Source organism: Aethalodelphis obliquidens, unplaced genomic scaffold, assembly GCF_003676395.1.
Source record: "Aethalodelphis obliquidens isolate GAN/ISIS:26980383/991018 unplaced genomic scaffold, ASM367639v1 scaffold56, whole genome shotgun sequence".
In the NCBI taxonomy this organism is placed as follows: domain Eukaryota; kingdom Metazoa; phylum Chordata; class Mammalia; order Artiodactyla; family Delphinidae; genus Aethalodelphis; species Aethalodelphis obliquidens.
Genome location: NW_020838000.1, coordinates 3,825,718 through 3,849,758, shown reverse-complemented (window position 1 = coordinate 3,849,758; position 24,041 = coordinate 3,825,718).

Below are 24,041 nucleotides of genomic sequence, written 5' to 3'. Positions count from 1 at the left end.
TTCTTGCAGCTGTCCACATAGGTCAGGTCAGGATGTTCCTGTAAACCTCCAACAAATGTTGTTCTCTGTCCTGCAACTTTTTATCTCTATATGAATGGAAAAGTGTTATACCTTTAAAGGTCAGAGCCTTGAGAATGGGCTCTCCTGTATATTTCAGGCTATAGGCACCATTCTTAACTTTTAGCAAAAGCAATAGAATACAAACGTTGAAGTACAAGGAGCAGACCTAATATGGTGTCAGATTTGTTCTTCCCTATTAGAGGGACTCTCGTATAATTTCCACACCCAAGGAATTAAGAACATCTCTGCAAAACCAAAACTCAAAGGAACAAAGTTGTAGTAGTATACTGGAAGCTAGTGTTCCCTGGCTAAATGGGTAAGTAACCATGACGATTAAATAAAAGCACTTCCCTAAGACCTACAAATTCTTTTTAATCAGGTGAGAAAAAGCAGCTTGGTCGCTCCCTTAAAATCAGACCTTAGATATATGTGAGCTCAAAGAGTTTAATTTTACAGGATAAAATTAAACATAAATACCCGTGAATGTGGCTACAGTGAAAGGGCTACAATGAAATTGCAGTGGGATTAGTTTCTAGTGTCCTCAAGCCATACAGCATCTTCTCCAATCTGCATTTTTCAGGTGACACAGTTTACTGTCTACATCTCTGAGACTTCCTATTTTGAAAATGCTCTGCATGTGGAAAACTTTCCCAAAGGAGTTCACTAGTACTGATTTCCTTTAGCAGGAAAATTTCTCAGACGCAGCATTGGAATCATGCCCAAGAGGAAGATTTCAAGCTACTGCTTGTATTTATCAAGCTGGTCACTCTCAGAGCAGAAATGTAAAAGTCTTTTAAAGCACAGAGGTGGCCCTGCTTTTGTCCGATTCTTCAAATTAGTATTGCTGGGCCTTCATTTTTCTTCACGATACCCAGATCAACCGAGTGTAAGTGATACTTTCTAGAAGAGCTGTAAGATGAGAGAAAATGATCTGTAGAGTGATGATGTGAGTAATACAGCATCATGGGGTCTGGAGTCCAACAGGCCTGGGACCAAGTCCCAATTCCCCTACTCCCTAGCTGGGTGAACTGGAGCAAGTTGCTTAATTTCTCTGTGCCTCAGTTTCCTCATTTGTAAAATGGGTTTAATAATAGGCCTAGTCATGGGTTGGTGATGATGGTTAAATGTGACCTTGAGGGCACAGCACTTGGCACACTGCTCGTCACATGAGAGTGCTCAACAACCTCCTTTATTTAATAAACATTTATTGAGTAGCTACTATATGTCAAGCATGAGACTATTCCTGCACTTACGAAGTCAACCTTGCAGTGGAACATTACGTAAGGATGATGATGTTGACGGTTATGACGATGGAGTTGTTCATCATGGTGATGATGGTGTGAAAACAGAGCACAAATAGGAAATCACGAATAGGAAATTGCCGTCCCTAAATAACCGCAGTGATTTGCTCTTCAAAGTTTCTCCTCAAATACTCTTAAACGTCAGGCAATATTATAATTGAGATTTAACCAACTCACTCCTTGGGATGAAATTGAGCTGAATTGTATCCCCTGTTCTACAGCCACAAAGGGACTCCTAAACTAATTAATGCTGTAAACAAGATGGGAGGGGAATTTTGCCTGCATCAGAGAACAGTTATTTCCAAGCACTTTTGCCTATAATTTTCCAACAAGCATCATAATTGCAAAGTAAGCAGAAGCCAGCATTGCTAAGGCTGGCTTTGTACTTGTTACCGCTTGCCATTATCCACTCATTAATGCTGGTCCTGGACCTGGCAAAAGCCCACTTAGCCTCATCCTAGTTACTATGCTCAAATGCAGTGGAGCAAAATGCCATAAAAGATTACATACTGCACTAATTGAAAACTCTAGGGTAGGGCTTCCCTGGTGGCGCAGTGGTTGGGAGTCTGCCTGCCGATGCAGGGGACACGGGTTCATGCCGCGGTCCGAGAAGATCCCACATGCCGCAGAGCAGCTGGGCCCGTGAGCCATGGCCGCTGAGCCTGCGCGTCCAGAGCCTGTGCTCCGCAACGGGAGAGGCCACGGCAGGGAGAGGCCCGCGTACCGGGGGAAAAAAAAAAAAAAACTCTGGGGTAATGTGCTACGTAAGACCACTACCTCCAAAGTCCAACTACGTGAATTCAAGTCCCTCTTGTCTTGCCCAACCTCAGTAGGCTTACTTCATTTCTTTGAGCCTGGAATTCATCCCCTGTAAATGCGGGCAATGACAGTACCTAATAGTAGAGTTATTGTCAGGCCTAAAGAGATAACCCATGAAAATCATCTAGCATACTGTAGGCCTACGATAAGTGCTTAAGAAAATCTAGCTGCTACGATTTTTTATTAGGATCATCATCATTCTAATCATCAAATAAGATCAGTGAGACCACAGTGAGTAAGGAAAGGCCTAAACTTTAACCGGGGTGGGGGTGGGGGTGGGGCTCCAGGTTTTCAGGAGAAAAAGTGGACAAAGAAAGAAATATCCATGTTCAATCTCATTTTTGAAAATTGCACTTACATACTCAAAGGAAAGTCTCATATTTTCCCTACAGATATGAAAAAAAACTAAAGGAGAACTATACTATTCCCTTATGTCAGCAACCTACATTTTAAAATAAATTAATGAAACACCGAAAAGAATTCTTTGTATCTCAGTTGCCAAAAGGCAAATTTTTATTTTACTTATTTATTTGGTGAAGAGAGGCATAGGGAAAAGAGCTGTATTTCTCAAAGTCAGGTTTATTGATTCTCCTCTAAGTGCATTATCAAGCTAAGACGTGTAGTCACCAACTGCTTCATACTCGCGCTGACTCTGGGAGCAAAGCGAGACCCAAGGGATTTCGTTTTCACCTTAGAAAATCAACTTTCGAAGTCAAGGTAATTTTGTTAAGCTTTCAAACTGTATTCCCCTTCAAGTAAATCTGAGGTATCAGGGTATTAACTTATCAGTGGAAAAAAACTGAAGGTGCTTTTCTAAAGTTTTGAAATTATCTATTTGCTCAAGTGTGTTCCTTAGCTTCAATGTTTTTCTTTTAAACATTCCAGGATCAGGAAAACCTCCAAATTCATTCTGAGATGACAAAATTCTGCAGTTAAATGTAGATTCCTTTAATGTGGTCATTTTATCTTTTTAAACCGAAAAGATGTTCTTATTTCTGAACCAAATTTCCAAAGAGTCACTGCACAGCGTCTTGTTCTGTTCGTCTTGCTTGAAGCCACAGTTGGATTTGGAGAGCTCCTCAGTGACAAGAGTTGGTTTTTTTCCTCCAGGAGAATATTCTATTTGCTCTTCCCTACTATCTCTCCCGAGTGGAGTTGCCCTTCTTCAGACAGCAGTTCTAACACTTGAAAAATGTCACTTCATATTGCTCTTTCTAAAATGATTTGGAACCTGGGCAGCTTCACACCTGTGCTTGACAAATAATCATTCTTGATTGAGAAATAGGAGAAAGTGGAAAACGCTTCCCATAAAACGGATTTAAAATGGGAGGTTGCTGCACAGTGATGTGCAGTCATAGAGTAACAGCCCTTTCGTGAAAAGGCACTTCAGAGAAACCCACGTAAGTGAGTGATCCTTAGCCTCTATTTATCGCCTCTTCCCCCAAATCTGGAGAGCAGGAACACTTCAAAAAAGCAAGAAACCTGGTCTCTGGACTTCACAGCAGGTAGAAAGAAGCACCTAATTAACTGTGGCCTGTTTCTCTTGATGAAATGTGCACATCACACAGTCATGGCTGAAATGAGACTCACATTCACCTAAAGAAAAAGCTCAGAGACTCCATTACCAACAGTTAGGAGGGCAGGATTAAAGATGATTAACCCGAGGAATTTAACAGAAACAGGAAGGAACCCTGGGGGTAAAAGAACCCTCCTCCACACTCACTTAAAAAAATGAAACAATGCATATATGTCTACCATTTTTTTTAAAAAAGAGAATCCAGTTCTTTGAATGAGCAACAACAATTCTATAAATAATCAAAACACTGTGTTGCCATTCAAAGTAGAAAGGAAAGGCATGGCTCTCACATCTGGAAATATAGTAAGAGAGCTTTATATTTTTAATGGCACCTGTCATGATTTTATGAAAGGCCCTTAGTTTATCAGAATCACATGGGGGGTGTGTGTGTGTGCGCGCGTGCGTGTATTCCCAGACTCCATACTAACCCATTTTTTTTTTAAACATCTTTATTGGAGTATAATTGCCCTACAATGGTGTGCTAGTTTCTGCTTTATAACAAAGTGACTCAGTTATACGTATACATATATCCCCATATCCCCTCCCTCTTGCATCTCCCTCCCACCCTCCCTATCCCACCCCTCCAGGCAGTCACAAAGCACTGAGCTGATCTCCCTGTGCTATGCCGCTGCTTCTCACTAGCTATCTATTTTACGTTTGGTAATGTATATATGTCCATGCCACTCTCTCACTTTGTCATAGCTTACCCTTCCCCCTCCCCATATCCTCAAGTCCATTCTCTAGTAGGTCTGTGTCTTTATTCCCGTCTTACCCCTAGGTTCTTCATCTTAGAATCCTCAGGTAGCTGAGAAAAATCTGTATCTTCTTAAGCTTTTTGGATGATTCCAGTTTGAGAACATCTGGTTTAAAGGATACAACTAAAAGACTGAATCTTTCCTACTGCTGTGTTTTGACTCATTCTGACTCTTGTGCATTACAGATCTGGAAACATGAGTGGGATTATCAAATATATCACTCAGTAGGTCTTGGCCAAAAGAATCTGTCGCTCCTATGTAATTATACTACATTGATAGGGTCAAGGTAACTTCTCAGTAGGTATACTTTTCTAGCAACAAAATATTGACATTTGCTATTTGAGTGTCCTTGTTTCATTGTAATTTACTGGCACTGTGCTAGATTTCTGTCACCCCAACAGGGTTTCTTGAAGCTTACAAGAGTACAGTAACATGTTGAGGCAAAAATAGCTTAAAAATAATAAAAACCCCATTCCGTGGTGAAAGATGAGTGGTGGGGTAGATAAGACAGATCTCAAGGTCACGAGAAGGGAGCTAAACACTTTCTACCCCCAACAAGTGGAGAGAGAAAGGAAAACCAACACTAGCATTTATTATCATTTACTCTGTGCCAGACCTTAATTTTATGACATCATGTGCATTTACCCTTGATTCGACCCCAGTACTATTAACTCCGCCATCTTTCTCAAACCGGAAAGAGAGAAGAAAAACACGGCCACGAGAGGTTTGAATAAGATGCTTTCCAAAAACCAGCTACTAATAAGCGTTCTCAGCTCATCCTCTGCACACAGTCAGCCCTCCAGACAGGGCTGGTCCAGCCATTCCTCACTGGGAAGAATGGGTAAAGCGGCCAATTGTGCTCTTCCTTGAGGCACTTTTTATATCCACAGACATGACCTGAGAATTTGGATTTTTTTATTTGCAACATTCAGACAATCTCTTGTAGTCCTGGGAGACCACTTCTGGCAGCAAAGTTGGCAGAAAAAAAAATTTTTCAAAAGAAAAGAACCTACCTAAATACCTTGGAGAACAGTGAAAAAAAAAAGGGAGAAGCATTCTGTTCCTCATAGATCAGAATGACCTTCCATTCAAAGCCTCAATGGCAAGTGGAAAGGAGAGAAAATTTTCAGGATTACTTGATCCAAAAAAGATCTTTCATCATACTTCTTGTTTAACTCAGATTATCCCCAAATGTATGTTTTCCACTTTTTAAAACATCTGCATGAATTTTCAGTTAACGTCCTTATCTGAATTGTATTTTTTTAAACTTCATTGGGCAAATATCCCAGGTTAAATAGCTAAGATTTTCAGGAGCCAAAAAAATCAACAACCTCAAAGAATCCATACCTAAGAGATGCTCCTATCACAGAAAAGCAATATTTAGATGGCTGTACGCCCCACAGCTGTCAGCACATCTAAATGATTCACTAACATAATAAATTATGTACTTTAAGGAAATTTAAAAAATAGTTCCATTAATATTTCCTGAATTAAATTAAGCACAAATGTCAGTTGGAGAGTTAGCACATTCCTAGCTCAGAGGCAGTAACAAAGATTCAAAGTGGAAAGTGAAAGAAATACATAGCCCCAGTTATGGACACAGCCTGTTGAACCTCCTTGAATCTCAGTCATGACCAGGTATTAAAGGGCAATGAGGGAGCATCACGTTTGTTGAAGCCCCTGCATGAGGACAAATATCTGCCCACCTTTCCCAGAGTATTACTGCTATCTTGAGGTTCAAAGGGCTTCTGTTCTGTTCTACTGTTGACATTTGGTTCTGAGGGACTTAGACAAGGAGAAGGCAAAGTGTAACAATTCCATTCTGGTACCACCTCCAGAAAAATGCTGAGCAACAGAGTCACGCACAAGTCACATAGGTTCTTTTAAATTTCCTAGTAGTCACATGAAAAGAATAAGAAGAAACAAATGAAATTAGTCTCCATGATACCTAGGTTTAATCCAACATATCCAAAACATTATTTCAACATGGAACCAACATAAAAATAATTATTAATGAGACATTAGTAATGTCTTGACATTTTTTATGCTAAGTCAATGAAATCCCAGGACATCTCAATGTGCACTAGCCACATATCAAGTGCTCAACAGCACATGTTGGAATTAACAGATACACACTACCATACACAAAACAGATAACCAACAAGGTCTTACTGTAGAGCACAGGGAACTCTACTCAATATTTTGTAATCACCTATAAGAGAAAAGAAACTGAAAAAGAATATATATGTCCAAATCACTTTTTTGTACACCTGAAACTAACACAACGTTGTAAATCACTATATTTCAATAAATAAAAAATAAAAATAAAATAAAATAAAAGGATGGATACTTAAGACCAAAAAAGAAAAAGATAGCACATGAGACTATTGGCTACCATAATGGACAGCACAGTTACAGACCATTTCCACCATCTCGGAAAGTTCTGTTGCACAGCGTTGATTTAGGGTACTAGAAACTTTAAAATGGAGAAATCACTGCATCTGGCTTGAGCGGGTTGGTCTGAGGGCTAGCAGCCAGCCACCCTCAGGCATCTTTTGCTCTTCCTATATGCCCAGTCTCTGGGGTTAATGATTCCATCAGTTTAGGGAAGCTCAAACTTTCCCATCGACAACATGCACAGAGAAGAAATAAATTAAGGGCCTTGAAACTGATGCTCCCCAAGGTACGTCCCTTTCAGCTCTCACCATGTCTTTGGCAGCTGCTATAGGAATCTGTGTGAACAGTATTAAATGACTTTAAAAGAAACAGTTTGTTTCAAAAGGAGCACCTACAAAGCATTCCGTGTTTCAATATTATCTCCACTGTACCTTAAGAAAGACACAAAAACACCTGGTTTGAACATGGCTTTTTCTTTCCCTTTTTGTTTAGCAGTGTTTTCCCCAGTGGGGACAGGCACACAGCCCAGGAGATGTTCTCCCTTGCAGTTTATCCAGGAGTTATCCTGCAGCACACTACTCTAGCTCAGAAGTTCAAGGGTAAACCCAGCAGCCTCTTTCTTCCCCGCCTCCTGAAGTGAAGTAGCCAAAAGAAATGACTCTTTCCCAGAATGGTTATTACAAGAAGAAAATACACGGTTCAGCCATTTAAGTAAGGCACAAATTTACTGAAGTCATGGCCCTGTGGATATGTATGTAAATTTGGTGAATTCAAAACTATACATTCAGCAAGAAACAGGAACGCCTATAGAAAGAGAGCCAGCTGTCCCCTGCCATCCCACTCAGTGAGCATATGATCTCAGAGGGAGCAACCTGTCCCATTTTCCTGCACACTGGAGCATCTTTTTGCCATGAGTACCATCTAATCTTTTAAATAAAACATTGTTTGTGCACTTGGCCCCTAAACTCAGCAGTGTACTTTATTGCCTGGTTAAAGGATTAATCTAGGATATTTTGACTGTGCACAATTTTTGCCTGAAGACTTGATTATGCACCCTACCCCCTGAGTGACGGGCTCCTGTACTTGCCATATGTCACATGGCAGGTTCCTCCAAGATGACCGCTTGAAGCTGACACCATGGTAGGGAAGATAAAGGCATATACACAAACGACCATCAGGTTAGGCAGAAAGCCACAATACCTGTTAGACAATTAAAACAAAATATGAAAACCCAAAACAGTAGAGTAACATTTCTGCCAGTTTAAGAGAAGACTTCTTAGAGGATGTAGCGTTTGACATAGGTCTTCAAAGAAGAGAAGGACTTCAAGAAACAGGGATAGGATGGAGCAACTTTATACCCAAAAGGAAAGTATATAAAGAAATCCATAAAAATAAGAAATTAGATTATGAGCTGAAGAAATAGATGGTATTTCAGTTTGACCAACATGTAGGAAGCATTAGAAAAAAAAGCGGGGAAATGTGTGTGTAGATAGAGGCTTGGGCCCAATCCCAAAAGGTTAGTTACGGTAGAATAATCTGTGATTGTAAGTCCCAATATGCATAACAGCTCAAACATAGTAAATACTTATTTTCCATTCATGTAACAGTGTCCAGCAGAAACCTAGCTTGGTGGGTACCTCTACTCCCCATGGTGAGTCATGGACCCAGGCTCCTTCCACCCTGCGGCTCCACCATCCCTTAAGGGGAAGGGGTACAATGTGGGTTGTATTTCGGAGAGCTAAGAATGACTTTTACATTTTTAAAGAGTTTTAAAAAACTTTAAAAAGATTTATATTGACAGAAACCATCCCACAAAGCCTAAATATTTACTATCTGACCCTTTCCAGAAAAAAACTTGGCAACTCCTGCCTTAGGGCCTCACTGTCTTCTGTATGCAACAGTCAAAAAGAGAAAAAAATTGTGGAGGGGCTTCAACCCCTTCTTAAAAGCCTTGCCCCCAAATGACATCCATCACTTCTGCTCTCCTCCCATTGGCTAGAACTCAGTCACATGACCACTCCTACTTACAAAGAAGGCTGGGAATGTAGTCCAGCTGTGTGTCCAGGAAGAAAAGGAAACAGGTTTCTGGTGGACAGCTAGCAGTCTCTGAACACCCAGTTTATATAATATTTTCTTCAAAAAGCAATGAGGAACCACAAGGAAGTTTAAAGAGAGAACTGACGTGATAAAATTGCCTAACAGCATCTCCTTCTGACGTTGTAATAAGCAGCTACCTGCAGGAAGCAGAATCAGGCATTCTCGAGGCAACGAGGCACTAACACAGATTTAAGTGCACATGGCAAATGGCCCATACCGATTTTTTTAAACTACCTATTTGTCATTTAAACACAAGGCAATTAGCATACCCATTTTTATTTTCCGGAGAGCACAGGCTGTAGTTGTAAAGATTTACAATAACAGTAGATTCTCATAAATGGTATGTGAAAAATACGAACAGCATGGTGTAGATTCAAAGATAAATTTCCTTCAGCAGAGAAGCACCGAGCAGATATCAGTGGAAACACAAGGAACATATGGGAATTGGCAGTTCAGGACCGGACAGTCTCTTCACCATGATGTGAAATAAGCAGAGGCTTTGAAATCAGAATGACTTGGGTTTAATTTCTACTCTGACACAAGCTATATGACTGCAAAGTCACTCCATGTCTCTGTGCTCAGTTTCATCACATGTAAAATAGAGGTAAAAAGAACCTTTTTTTTGCAAACCATTGTAAGGATTAATAATAATACACAGAAAACAGCTGACCCAGTGCCAGGCACAGAATAAACCCTCAATAAATTTTAACTACTATCAGTACTATTATCATTATCATGCCTATTTAGGCCTCTTTTGAACAAAAATGAAGTCATTTGTATCTTAAAATGGTTTCCCAATGACACATAATTTACAAACATATTAAAATATGTGGTTATGGGACTTCCCTGGTAGTGCAGTGGTTAAGAATCCACCTGCCTATGTGGACACGGGGGACACGGGGTCACAGGTTTGATCCCTGGTCCGGGAAGATCCCACATGCCATGGAGCAACTAAGCCTGTGCACCACATCTACTGAGCCTGTGCTCTAGAGCCCACGAGCCACAACTACTGAGCCCGTGTGCCTAGAGCCCGTGCTCTGCAACAAGAGGAGCCACTGCAATGAGAAGCCCATGCACCACAACGAAGAGTAGCCCCCTCGCCGCAATTAGAGAAAGCCCGAGCACAGCAACGAAGACCCAACACAGCCAAAAAAAAAAAAAAAAAAAAATGTGGTTACAGCTTGCTCTTTCATTTCAAATTTACAAGAGAAGAAGAAGTTCAAAAAGCAATTTCCTTAATTAAAAGGAATCTTCAACTCACGAATGAGGTTTTAGAGCCATTAAATGAGTGAATCCAGTCCATTCTTCATACACCGTGATGGTTTTAAAAACTAGTCTACCTTTAAACATTTAGAACCTATTGGTTCCTGGATGAAGGTTCCAGGTAGAGTCATTTTCCACTATGAGACATTTGTATTAGTCACTTAAGTCATCATTTCGTAGAGACAGGAAACAGAAGACAATATATAAAATATCATATATCACTTATATGTGGAATCTTAAAAAAGGTTACAGGTGAACTTATGTACAAAACAGAAATAGAGCTACAGATGTAGAAAATAAACTTATGGTTACTGTCGGGTAAGGGTCGGGGGAGGGATAAATTGGAAGATTGGGATTGACACATACACACTACTTTATATAAAATAGATAACTAATAAGGACCTACTGCATAGCACAGGGAACTCTACTCAATACTCTGTAATGGCCTATATGGGAAAAGAATCTTAAAAAGAATGGATATACGTATATGTATAACTGATTCACTTTGCTGTACACCTGAAACTAACACAACATTGTAAATCAACTATACCCCAATACAAATTGTTTTTTAAAAAGGCAATGTATAAAACAAAAGTATTCTGTGACCTTCATCTGATGCTTTTTGCTCCATGACAAATCAATGGTCAACTTATCAAAAAATTATGCATATGAACTTCATATTTGAAGCACATAGCAGGCATTCAGTGAAGATTTGTTGTTTAATAAAGTAAGGTGGACCCTGGGCCTGTAGTTTAAGTTACTCTTCTGAAAGCCCCTCTCATCATCATTCAAAGTTGACATGATCCTCCACCTTAAGTTGGGTTCCCTCGGAAGCGGGCCTGAGACAAGAACTTGAATGCACGTGGTTTAGTCTTGAGGCTACCCCAAGAAGAACCAGGAGGGAAGCCAGGAAGTAAGATGCAGAGAGAGAGGGAGAAAATTAATCAAGTTTCAATGAGAAGGTTACCCCTGCCGGCAACTAGGGCTCAGTCCTGCTGGGAACCTCTGGGGGGCAATGCCTCACGGTTGTTCCACAGTATGGGGGCAGGGGGGAAGCTGAGGTACTTACCCATCAACTCCTTTTGCCACAGGTTGAGAGCAACACCTGAGGGTGTTAATACCCTGGCACTCTTGCCTGCCCAGTTAGGTCAAGAACTTTTTCTTCCTACAGCCAGAGAAAACCCTCTGGCGGTGTCAAAGAGGTATGGGTAAGGCACTAATAATGTGTATTAATATACATCATTATATATATGATATAGAATTATACTATGTATTACATATAATATTATATACAGTATATAATTAATATATTATATATAAAAATTACTTAAAATAATTAACAGTAGTATATTAAAATTTAATGATAAAATAAGCCAAATATTATTATCATCACTGGTATTTTACCCAAAAGGAAATATTTTTATCTACCCTAAACCATACCAGAAATTCTGATTGTCCATTGTATTATTCAGGGTTCTCCAGAGAAACAGGAACAATAGGATATGTGTACAGATAGATATAGAAGTAAAGATGGAGGTGGAGATGGAGATGGAGATAGAGAAGGAATTGGCTCACATGATTGTTACAGAGCCTGGCAAGTCCCAAGGTCTGTGGGGTGAGCTGGCAAGTTGGAGACTCAGGAGAGCTGAAAGCGTAGTTCCAGTCAAAGGATGTCAGGCTCCAGGTCCAGAAAGAGCTGATGGTTCAATTCAAAACTACAGGTGGGATAAAACCAAAACCCCAGCTCAAAGGCCATCAGGCAGGAAGAATTCTCTCTTACTCGGAGGAGGGTCTGCTTTCAGTTCTATTCATATCTTCAACTGATTGGATGAGGCTCACCCACGTTAGGGAGAGCAACCTGCTTTACTCAACCTACCAACTCAAATGTTAGTCTCATCCAAAAACACCCTCACGGAAACACCCAGAATAATGTTTAAACCGCTACCTGGGCATCCCATGGCCTAGCCAAGTCGACACATAAAAGTAACCATCACGTTCATTTAGTAAATGGAGCAATCAGTAGTTGTGGTGGTTTTTTTCAGACTGAGAACTCAAAATACTTAAATGTCTTCACACTTTCACAACAGACAAAAGCTAAGCCAGGGTAAACGATTATAGGAAAGAATGTTTGAACGAGTCCCCACTGATGAAACACATTATGAGAATAGCTGTATTTTATGCTCAAATGTGTCTGTCAGTCACATAGTCAGCCCAACTTGTTTTTAGGGTCAGGGGTCACAGGTCTGCAGTCAAGGGTGTTCGTTTCAAGGAGCTCTGGATGGACCACAGTGGGAAGGAAGATCAAGGTATACACATTCTTTTCTTACAATATGACAGAGAGCTTTCTGTAATGAAGCAAGAAAGGCAGAGGCCAGATACACCCATCTCAGAATCGGTGATCCATCTGCTTTGTAGATACACCCATCTCAGAGTCGGTGACCCAATCATTTGGGATGACTCAAATGTCACCCCTGACATTTGAGTTCCTAGATATATCAAAAGAAATACATCCAAATCTAGTTAATGACTTGTTTTTTATTATTTCTAATCAATCAGATTTTATTTTTCTAAATATTAACTATTCCATACAGTTATCCCTGACACCCTCTGCTTAAAACCTAGTGAGTGAAAGGGATCAGAACTCCTCATTTTCAAGGTCTGTGTTCTTACTGGAAATCACGAGTGAGTGTTTGCTTCTGTGCTCTGGATATATATGTGTCAGAAATCACAGTATCTCACTACAAACTTTACCAGCTAAAAGTGATAGATATATAGTATGTCATTTGTGTGTGTTTTTAATACTTTTCCTGGTATAAATGATATTTTACCCAAAAAAAAGGAGAGGAATTTTAGGGAGAGTGGGAGGAGGCAGTTGGTGTTTTTATTTAATTATTTTCTTTTCTGACCTAGGTGTCAGGTAAGAAGAAATTAGTCAGGGACTCTGCTACATCCTGGGATGTAAGAGAAAATAAAATAGATAAAAATGTATGCCCTCATGGAGTTTACATTCAGTGGGCAAGGGAGGGAAGATAGAAGTAAATCACTAAAATATAAGTAAGTGCTTAAAGAAAGGTAAGTCATGCAAGAAGAACAGAAAGCGTGAAGGAGAGAACTTCCCACTCCAATCCAGTAGCCAAGAGAGGTTCAGTGAGGTCTGCTGGACAGGTATGCTAAGTGAGCGCTTTCCAGGCAGAGGGGACAGCCAATGCAAAGGCCCTGGGGCATAGGCCTGGCCTTTACTGGTCAGGGATCAGTAAAACAACAGGGAGAGCAATGGGAGGTGAGGCCAAAGGAGGTGGGTGCAGTGGCCAATTCCTAAAGGGATTTGTAGGCTGTCCTAAGGGCCTTGGCTCTTATTCCAAGCAAAACTGGGCAGGGATGTGAGCAGAGGAATGACATTACCTGTCTTATGTTTTAACAGGATCACCTGGGGGGCCACATTGAGAGCAGACTAATAAGGGACAGAGATGGAAGCAGAGGGATCAATAAGGTGGCTGGGGAGGTGATCCAGCTGAGAGAAGACGGCATGTTGTTAGGGGTGATCACAGGGCAGTTGGTGAAAATGGTCAGATGCTGGGTCTATTTTAAAGTGAAAGCCAATATAATTGGCTGGCAGGTCCTGTGTGGTAAGTGAAAGAAAGAGAGGCATCATAGACTTCTCAAAAATTCCAGGCCTGAGCTCCTGGAAGAATGAGAGGGCCATCTACTGATGTGGGAGGACCAGGAAGAAGGAACTTCTCACTCAGGTAGAGCATGTGAGTTGTGAGATGCCTGTTAATAGTTCAGGTGGAAAGTCAAGCAGACGGTCAGACACATAGGTCTGGACACAGAGCAGAGGTACATATGCAGGTGTGATCTGAGACCATCATCAGCAGAGATGGGGTTAAAGTTGAGACTGGCTGAGGTCATCAAGGGAGAGCATTCACAGAGAGAAGAAAAGAAATTCAAATGGAAATAAGTTACTGAAAACTGTGCAACTGAAAAAATATCATTTTCCATATATTTTAAAACCATTTTTAATAATTAGAAAGTGAATTTAGAGAAAGCACAATACATATAGAAGCCTAATAAAGAAAATTTAAATCATCCATAATCCCTACTACCCAGAGATAAACACTATCAATATTTGCTATATTTGCATAATTAGGATAATACTACACAACTATACTGTAAACTGCTTTTTTTCACTTAATGGATCATGAGCTTTTCCCAAAGTAAACTACCTATGAATAGGCTATTATTTATTTAATCAGTTTCTCACGTTGGTGGACCTCTAGAGTATTTCCAATTTTTCACCATTATGCATAACACTGAAACATTATTTATGTAAATAAATCTATTTATGAATCTCCACTTATTTCCTTGTAACACACTCTTAAAAGAAAAATTGCTAGGTTGGATGATGTGAACCTTTTAATTGTTTTGGATACACATTGTCAAACTGTTCTCAAGAAAGACTGCACTAATTCACACTCGTAACAATGCCTTTTTTCCCACCGTCTTTGCACTGAATGGGGAGTCAAATATTTACCTTTGTAAATTTGAAAATAGGCGAGGTGTTTCAATGCTGTTTCATTTCATTATTTCTAGGGAAGCTTAAAAAGTTTCATGTTTATTTGGCTTTTTAAATTTCTCATTTTATGAAGTATTTTGCTCATATTAATTACTTGCTCGTAACCTTTGCCCATTTTTCTAGTAAGGTGTTCATCTTTTCCTTATTGAATTATAAAAGCTCTTTCTATATTAAATATAGCAAGTTCACTTTTGTTTTGGTTTTCTGAGTTCTTTTATGTAAAAATAAATCAAGGTCCCTCCCAGATTCTGATGCAAATACCAGAAAGTATACTGTTACATTACAATGTAATTCAGAGCCTTCAGTTCCTTTCAGGGGTCCCACAGGATTCCTCAGGCAGGTGCCAGGAATTCTAAGACAGTGTTTTTCAAAAGGCAATTCTTAGAGCATCTGCACCAACATTTCCCTAGGAACCCTTTTAGAAATGCAGATTCTCATGCACCAACTCAAACCTACTGAATGAAAATTGCAAGGAACAGGGGCAGGCTGAGAATTTGCTCCTTTGACAAGTCTCCAGGTGATGTTTTCTGCACAGTAAGTTTGGAAATCACAGCAAATAGAATGGAAAATAGAACTCACTCTCTGAATTCTGAGACTCTTAAAGACTAACTTTAAGATACCAGGTTAGATTTCAACTGTAGCAGGGCCTGGGATATTGCCTGGCTCTATACTCACTCACCTTAGGGATTTTCTCAGAGTCCACAGTGTGAGCCTGGAATGGCCCACTGACCACCATGGCTGCCGCTCTGGTTACCTAACAGGTTACACAGACCCCTGCAGCTGCAGACGCAGGTATACACACCCTCACACAGCACCAGAAAAGCCATTTAGAACACAGTAGAACATGCCAAGGAAGAAGCAGCATCTCTGGTTTAAAAAGTAAGTCACTCCTGAAAATTTCCCTGTCATCTGTGGATAGCTGGGACAAGCTCCATTTTCCTCTCTAATGTAGCATACCACAAATTATTAATAGTAAAAAAAAAAAAAAAAAGTATTTAAAAAGAGCCAGACATCCTTTATGCCGACTCATATTCTTATGTCTCACCATTTTGCTTAGGTCATTCCTGCAACAACCAACTGTGGGTAGGTCATCCACAGTTGACCTTACCCAGGACTTACCTGGGTTGGAAGCCTGCCAAAGGCTGCCAAGATACACTTGGAAAAATGCAGGAGAGTTGACACCCCTATGGAAGTGGTTCTCAAAGTGTGGCCCCTGGATTAACAGCCTCAGCATCACTTTAGAACTTGCCAAAAATGAAGATTCTGTGGCCCTACCACAGACCTACTGAAACTCAATAGACTTGAGTTTGGGATGTCCCCAGCAATAACCAGTTTAATCACACACCCTTGGTCTGGCTTTACTTTTTCTCTATTTTGCTCTTCCAAGCCCCACACTTCAATCCCTTGGGATCATTTCCCAAAATAAACAACCTCCATAAGTCCTTGTCTCATGTTCTACTTTTCTGGAAGAACCCACGCTAAACAGATCTCATTCCATCAATGTCAACACACAAGCTTACTATCCCACAGATCTCAATCTTTCTTGCAATACCCACTTGCTCAGTGGACAACTCACTCCCCTCTGATTTTAACAAGTGCTCGTATCTGCTTCCTTTTGGTTTTTTCCTAATACTCTGTAGGTACATCCCAACTTCGGCCAGAATCACCATTCACTATGCTTCAAGAGTATTCTTTCTGTCTTCATTCCCAAATGAACACCTTCTAACCCCCAGATACTTCAGTATCAGTATCCATATCATTATCAATCAATCAATACCAATATCCACTGCAGGATAACTGCTACCAGAATATAACATGCTGGTGGTATCTGAGGGCTGATGTCCTCTGGTGAGTATGACAGTAGACAACTCATTTTGCCCCAGTGGGGCTGCTGATTAAGAAGAAAGCAGGACCCTTACTAAGTTTGCAATGGTAAATTCTTCCTCCCTGGGATGTCCCCAACTCCTAGAACTCCTTCCAATAAAGAGTCTTCCTGTGGTATTTAAGAAAAGGATTTAGTGGGATTGCTAGATCATACAGTAGCTCTATTTTTAGTTTTTTAAGGAACCTCCAGACTGTCTTCCATAGAGGCTGCACCAATTTACATTCCTATCAACAGTGTAGGAGGTTCCCTTTTCTCCACACCCTCTCCAGCATTTGTTATTTGTATTTGTAGACTTTTTAAGGATGACCATTCTGACTCGTGTGAGGTGGTACCTCATTGTAGTTTTGATTTGTATAAGAAGAAGTGTTTTTGTTCTAGTTCTATGAAAAATGCCATTGGTAGTTTGATAGGGATTGCATTGAATCTGTAGATTGCTTTGGGTAGTAGAGTCATTTTCACAATGTTGATTCTTCCAATCCAAGAACATGGTATATCTCTCCATCTATTTGTATCATCTTTAATTTCTTTCATCAGTGTCTTATAATTTTCTGCATACAGGTCTTTTGTCTCCTTAGGTAGGTTTATTCCTAGATATTTTATTCTTTTTGTTGCAATGGTAAATGGGAGTGTTTTCTTGATTTCACTTTCAGATTTTTCATCATTAGTGTATAGGAATGCCAGAGACTTCTGTGCATTAATTTTGTATCCTGTAACATTACCAAATTCATTGATTAGCTCTAGTAGTTTTCTGGTAGCATCTTTAGGATTCTCTATGTATAGTATCATGTCATCTGCAAACAGTGACAGAGAAATGGAAATAAAAACAAAAATAAACAAATGGGACCTAATGAAACTTCAAAGCTTTTACACAGCAAAGGAAACCATAAACAAAACCAAAAGACAACCCTCAGAATGGGAGAAAATATTTGCAAATGAAGCAACTGACAAAGGATTAATTTCCAAAATTTACAAGCAGCTCATGCAGCTCAGTAACAAAGAAACAAACAACCCAATCCAAAAATGGGCAGAAGACCTAAATAGACATTTCTCCAAAGAAGATATACAGACTGCCAACAAACACATGAAAGAATGCTCAACATCATTAATCATTAGAGAAATGCAAATCAAAACTACAATGAGGTATCATCTCACACCAGTCAGAATGGCCAGCATCAAAAAATCTAGAAACAATAAATGCTGGAGAGGGTGTGGAGAAAAGGGAACCCTCTTGTACTGTTGGTGGGAATGTGAATTGGTTCAGCCACTATGGAGAACAGTATGGAGGTTCCTTAAAAAACTACAAATAGAACTACCATATGACCCAGCAATCCCACTATTGGGCATATACCCTGAGAAAACCATAATTCAAAAAGAGTCATATATCAAAATGTTCATTGCAGCCCTATTTACAATAGCCCGGAGATGGAAACAATCTAAGTGTCCATCATCGGATGAATGGATAAAGAAGATGTGGCACATATATACAATGGAATATTACTCAGCCATAAAAAGAAACGAAATTGAGCTATTTGTAATGAGGTGGATAGACCTTAAGTCTGTCATACAGAGTGAAGTAAGTCAGAAAGGGAAAGACAAATACCGTATGTTAACACATATATATGGAATTTAAGAAAAAAAAATGTCATGAAGAACCTAGGGGTAAGACAGGAATAAAGACACAGACCTACTAGAGAACGGACTTGAGGATATGGGGAGGGGGAAGGGTGAGCTGTGACAAAGCGACAGAGAGGCATGGACATATATACACTACCAAACGTAAGGTAGATAGCTAGTGGGAAGCAGCCGCATAGCACAGGGAGATCAGCTCGGTGCTTTGTGACCGCCTGGAGGGGTGGGATGGGGAGGGTGGGAGGGAGGGAGACGCAAGAGGGAAGAGATATGGGAACATGTGTATATGTATAACTGATTCACTTTGTTATAAAGCAGAAACTAACACACCATTGTAAAGCAATTATACCCCAATAAAGATGTTAAAAAAAAAAAGTGTTTTTAAATCTTGCTGTGAATGACTGATTTGCTTGTGCATGTGTACACATGTGCATGTGTGTGTGTGTGCATGTGTGCAGAGAGAGAGTGAAAGGGAGGATAAAGTAATTGTAATAAAATACTGACATTTGGGGATTCTGGGTAAGGGGTATATGGGAATTCTTTGTACTATTTTTGCAACTTTTCTGTAAATTGCAGTTACTGCAAAGTAAAATGACTGTACAGTGTACATGACCGCTGTCCTGCTGCCGGCCATTTATTTTGGTTGCCTGGCATTTGTCTCCAGTGCAAATAGTCCTGCAGCAAACAGCATGTATTATTTGTAGACTTTCTGATGATGGCCATTCTGACCAGTGTGAGGCAATACCTCATTGTAGTCTGTAGTTGTGATTTGCATTCCTCAAATAATTAGTGATGTTGAGCATCTTTTCATGTGCTTGTTGACCATCTGTATGTCTTCTTTGGAGAAATATATATTTAGCTCTTTTGCCCATTTTTTGATTGAGTTGTTTTTTTGACATTGAGTTGTATGAGCTGTTTTATATGGTATTTTGGAAACTAAGCCACTCCTGGGCATATATCCAGAAAATATGAAAACTCGAATTCGAGAAGATACATGCACCCCAATGTTCATAGCAGCACTATTCGCAATAGCTAAGACATGGAAACAACCTAAATGTCCATCTACAGATGAATGGATAAAGAAGATGTGAGATATATATAGATATATATATATATATATACACACACACACACACGTATACACACAAAGGAATATTAGTCAGCTATAAAAAAGAGTGAAATAATGCCATTTGCAGCAACATAGATAGATCTAAAGAGTATTATACTAGGTGAAGGAAGCCAGACAGAGAAAAACAAATATTATATGACCTCACTTATTTGTGGAATCTAAAAAAAAATAATACGAATCAAGTTGTTACAAAACAGAAACAGAGTCACAGACACAGCAAACAAAATTATGGTTACCAAAGGGGAAAAGGATGGGGAGGAATAAATTAGGAGCTTGGGATTAACATATATACACTAGTATATATAAAATTGATAATCAACAAGGACCTACTGTATAGCACAGGGAACTATATTCAATATCTTGTAATAACTATAATGGAAAAGAGTCTGAAGCTGTACACCTGAAACTAACACAATATCTTAAATCAAGAATAGCTAAATTTTAAAAAATTTATTTTTTTAAAGTAAGAAAAATAGGATTTAGTTATACCTGGTCTTCTATGGCCGAGAAAGAAATGCACCAGTAGTCAAGAAGAAAACAAATAGGAAGGTTGCAAACAGCTGAGAAACAGAGGAGGGATAATCAAGAGGAAGTGTTGCCAACACCCCGCCTGCTGAGAACGTTTACAGCCTGCTTTAAAATTGCTGAGATGAAAGAGGAGGATCAGAAAGAAGTTTTGAAGTATATTTCTCTTTTCCTCCTCTGGGCAGGACATTTGTGTTAAAAACAGTTTAGCAAAAGAAATAAGATCAATCAAAAAAGGTCTGTGGAAAGAAGAAAAATGTAATGAAGCCTGTATTCTGTTGCTGCCGCTGCTGTTATGGTATAAGCAAGAAAGGATTGGCTTCTTAAAGTGGGGAGGGAGGCAAGGCGGGGGTCCAGGAAGGCTAAATACGAAAAGAGAAGTGTCAGCTGGGAGGAGGACTTTAGATCCGAGTACTTAGTAATTTATAGCATCCTGGTGTGAGAGAAGTCATCTTACCTTTGACTGTGGTTTTTGCCTAACTCATCTATTACAACAAATGACTGGAAACCCAGAGCGTGTGATTCATTTATCTCTCAACTTGCTCAAGCCCAGGCTAACCCAGAGAGAAAACAGGGATGAGAAAACCATCTATCATTTTGAATTAAACACTTGTTACTAAATCATGAAAATTTGTCCTTTATCCAACCTATGTCCAAGATCAATAACAAAAGGTCGTGTCTCGGAAACAAGGTGACTTGAAGGCTTCCACTAAATCTCTAGCCTTCCGTGAACGTGAGCTTAAACCTTCAAAGACAACAGGGCATGGACTTTGGCAGCAAATGATCCAATTACTTTCATGCTGATGTGAAAATAGTGACGCTCTTCATTTATAACATAGTTTCACTGTGAATATTTCAAGTTTCGTTTTGATTCTGGCCTTCAATGCTCACTGATAAGTATGCAGAAAGAGGTACTTCGGGACGTTTTATTGCCATATTGCTTATTACTGCCTCTGTGTTTAAAAAATCTGCTTAGTGCAAGTAGGGTACAGTCAATTCGTGCATACTGGATTTAATTTTCTATTAAGCAAATAAAAATGCCTAGATGCAATTTACAGATCTTCTTTTTTTCAAATATTGTATATGTGTGTTGATTTCTAGTGCCATCTGAATGACCTCATGCTGAAAGGTTTGCATTTCCAAACTATATACAGAACCCATTAAGTGAAAGAAATATAAGTCATAACTTAGGAAAGAAAATGCCCCAATCGTAACCCAGTGATTTTACATAACCAATATGTCTCTGGCCTCATCAGCCTACTACTATAAAATAAGGTCACATTTTCTTTTGTTTACCAAACTATTATACCAAAGTCATTTCCTAGTCACCAGGAATTGGCTATCGTTCACGCCACTCTCCCAAGTGACCTTCAGCTATTTCTGAGGATGGCCCAGAATGCTACTTACCACCTGTGCAACCAGGAACACGCCCCCTCACTCTGATTCTCCACTTCTGGGGCCTTTGTCATTTGACCTCTACTGCCCATGACCTGCCCCATATCAACAAGTGCATGACATAGCCGCCATCTGTCACCTACTGCTGCTGCTCCAGACTTATCCTGGGGGACCCTGGTCCTCCTGTCCTGCTGCACAGGCAAAGGACAGGCAAAGGCCCCTGATGAACTCCCCAAAAAGACAACAGACAATCTGTCAGTAAAGCAAAGCTAAGTCAATTCAAGCTCGCCGCAGGAAGGGAGAACACCATTTCCATTGGGGCTCAGCAAGTCTTAAAAGGGGAAATCAGAGGTAGGGCATTTATAGGGCTTTAGGGTCTGGGCTCAAGTCCGTTAAGACCTCTCTCTTGAGCTGGGGAACTAGCTGGGATTGGGGAAAGTCTGTGACCTGATAGTTTAGCATCAGTGGATACAGAGCTGAGACTCTGGAAGCACATCTTGATAAGTAAATTGCTGTTTGATAAGCAGGCTGTTTGCCTTGGTGAGCAGACCGCTGGCTCTGATAAATTAATCAGTGGGAATTTCCCAAAGCAGTCATGTTATTCACTGGAGTACCATCTTATCCTTCCCAGGCAAAGGTGTCCTGAAACAAAAAACTAACTGATGTTAACATAGGTGCACTAGAGCCTTATCCACATCTTGCTGACACCAAAAGTCTCAGTTTCCCCTCCCCTATTTGACAGGCCAAGCCCTATCTGAGGGCTCAAAGACCAGCTTCCTGTCTCACTCCAGACCAGCCTCACCCAGCCAAGGGCAGGTCATTCCCTTCCACCAGAGTCTTTCAGAACCTCAGAATCCACCCAGTTGACTCTCAACCTTCTTTAGGAAAAGAAAGAAAGGAAGAAAGGAAGGAAGAAAGAAGGGACACAGGCCTTCACTAAGTTCAGCCTTTCCTGTGTCCTTTTTTCTTGCCTAAAGTTAACATGAACTTACAGTAAGAACCCCCTGAATCCCAGGAAAGATATGGTCTGGCTCTGGCCCTATGGCCCAACAAGAGTGTTGCACTGGTATATTTCTCAGTTTCTGGTTCAGCTGGTCTTTTTCATGGTACCCTGGTAACCTATGTTTTTTAAAAACTAGACCTAAAACATATGTTTTTATGTTTCTAGGGCTACATTTCTACTCCTTCAAAGCTTCAAGGAAGAGATTTGCTCTAATTGTGGAAGACAATGAGAAAATGGCCCCTTCTGCTCTGCAATTCATAATCTGATTCTAGATGGCGTGTTAATTTTTTTAAATTATCTTAATAGTCCAAAACAAAAGAAGCCTATAACCAATAAATATATACCAACCTAAACTAATAAAATAAATGCTATGCAATACATACTTTCTTTTACCTGCCACATTTTTTAATCCATTCAAGGAAATAGCCTCTTCCCAAGCTAAAGCCATTCATTCATATGTTGTTTAAAATATGAGTTGCTTCCCGTTGATGACTTCAGTCAACGCCTTCATTCTAACTGCAACGGCAAAATCATCTGACTCGAGGATATAAGTTCTGGAGCCACAAAAGCACTAAGGTCTCTGCAACATCCTATTTTGTTAGGCAAATGCTTACCATTTCAAAATCAGTAGACAGCTGGGATATCTTGCAATTAACTCCACAGTGAATACCCTCTTGGGAAAGGAATGTCCAAAATGATATCAGGGAAACTGAAAACGCACAGGGACTGGGACAAGTATCATTACCTTTTCTGAGCCCGTGAGTTCCTTGAAGACAGAGCCTGACCCCGGTGCTAAACAAAATAATTGTTAAATAAATGCTTGATGATTGACTGGCTGACTAATTGAATGAGCGAATGAGTAAATGAAAGCCTTGCCATTAGCCCTCTTGGGGCTCAGCACTCCGAATCTGGCCTCCAGATGTTGGAACTGCAATCAGGTAGAGCTACATGAAGAGGAAGAATTCTTCATTTTGAAAACTGCTGATGTGGCAAACTAATATGACTTCCTAAGCTCCACAGGAAAGTGATAGGTCAAAAACATGGATCTAGAAATAGTAGAGTGTACCAAAATATCAACAGATCTGGAGACAATCCCCTGGCAGAGGATGGGATCCGGCAGAGTGGCTATGAGATGGAGAGGTGGGAGAGCCATCTCACGGGGCTGAAGCAGCAGCTCCCTCGGGAAGGACAGCTAATCCAGACCAAGCCAGGCCCTCAGACACTATCCCTATCTTGTGGAGGACTGCAGAACTCTGAGGTCCTGCCATTCAGCATCTTATTCTTGGTTGTGGTGGGAAGTGCAGAGAACACTGCAAGGTCAGAGCCTCCAGCTGCCCAACAGGTACCTGGCCACTGCGGGGAGAAATCTTCCCAAGCTTCTTTGTTCTAGGCAAGAGAAATACGAAGATCCCTCAAAATACTTCAGACTTTATGTCCCAAGCATCTCGAATACAATACTCACACCTCTAAGTGCTACAGGCTCACTAATTTTGACTTCAAAGGACACAAGGTCTTAGACTTGCCCCTCACCAAAACCTAAGCTTCATGGTAAGTACATATTTCAGAATCTATTTAAAGTCTGATCGTAACAATCCCCATAGGAGAAACTCTTGTTTGGATTTCAGTATCCTTCT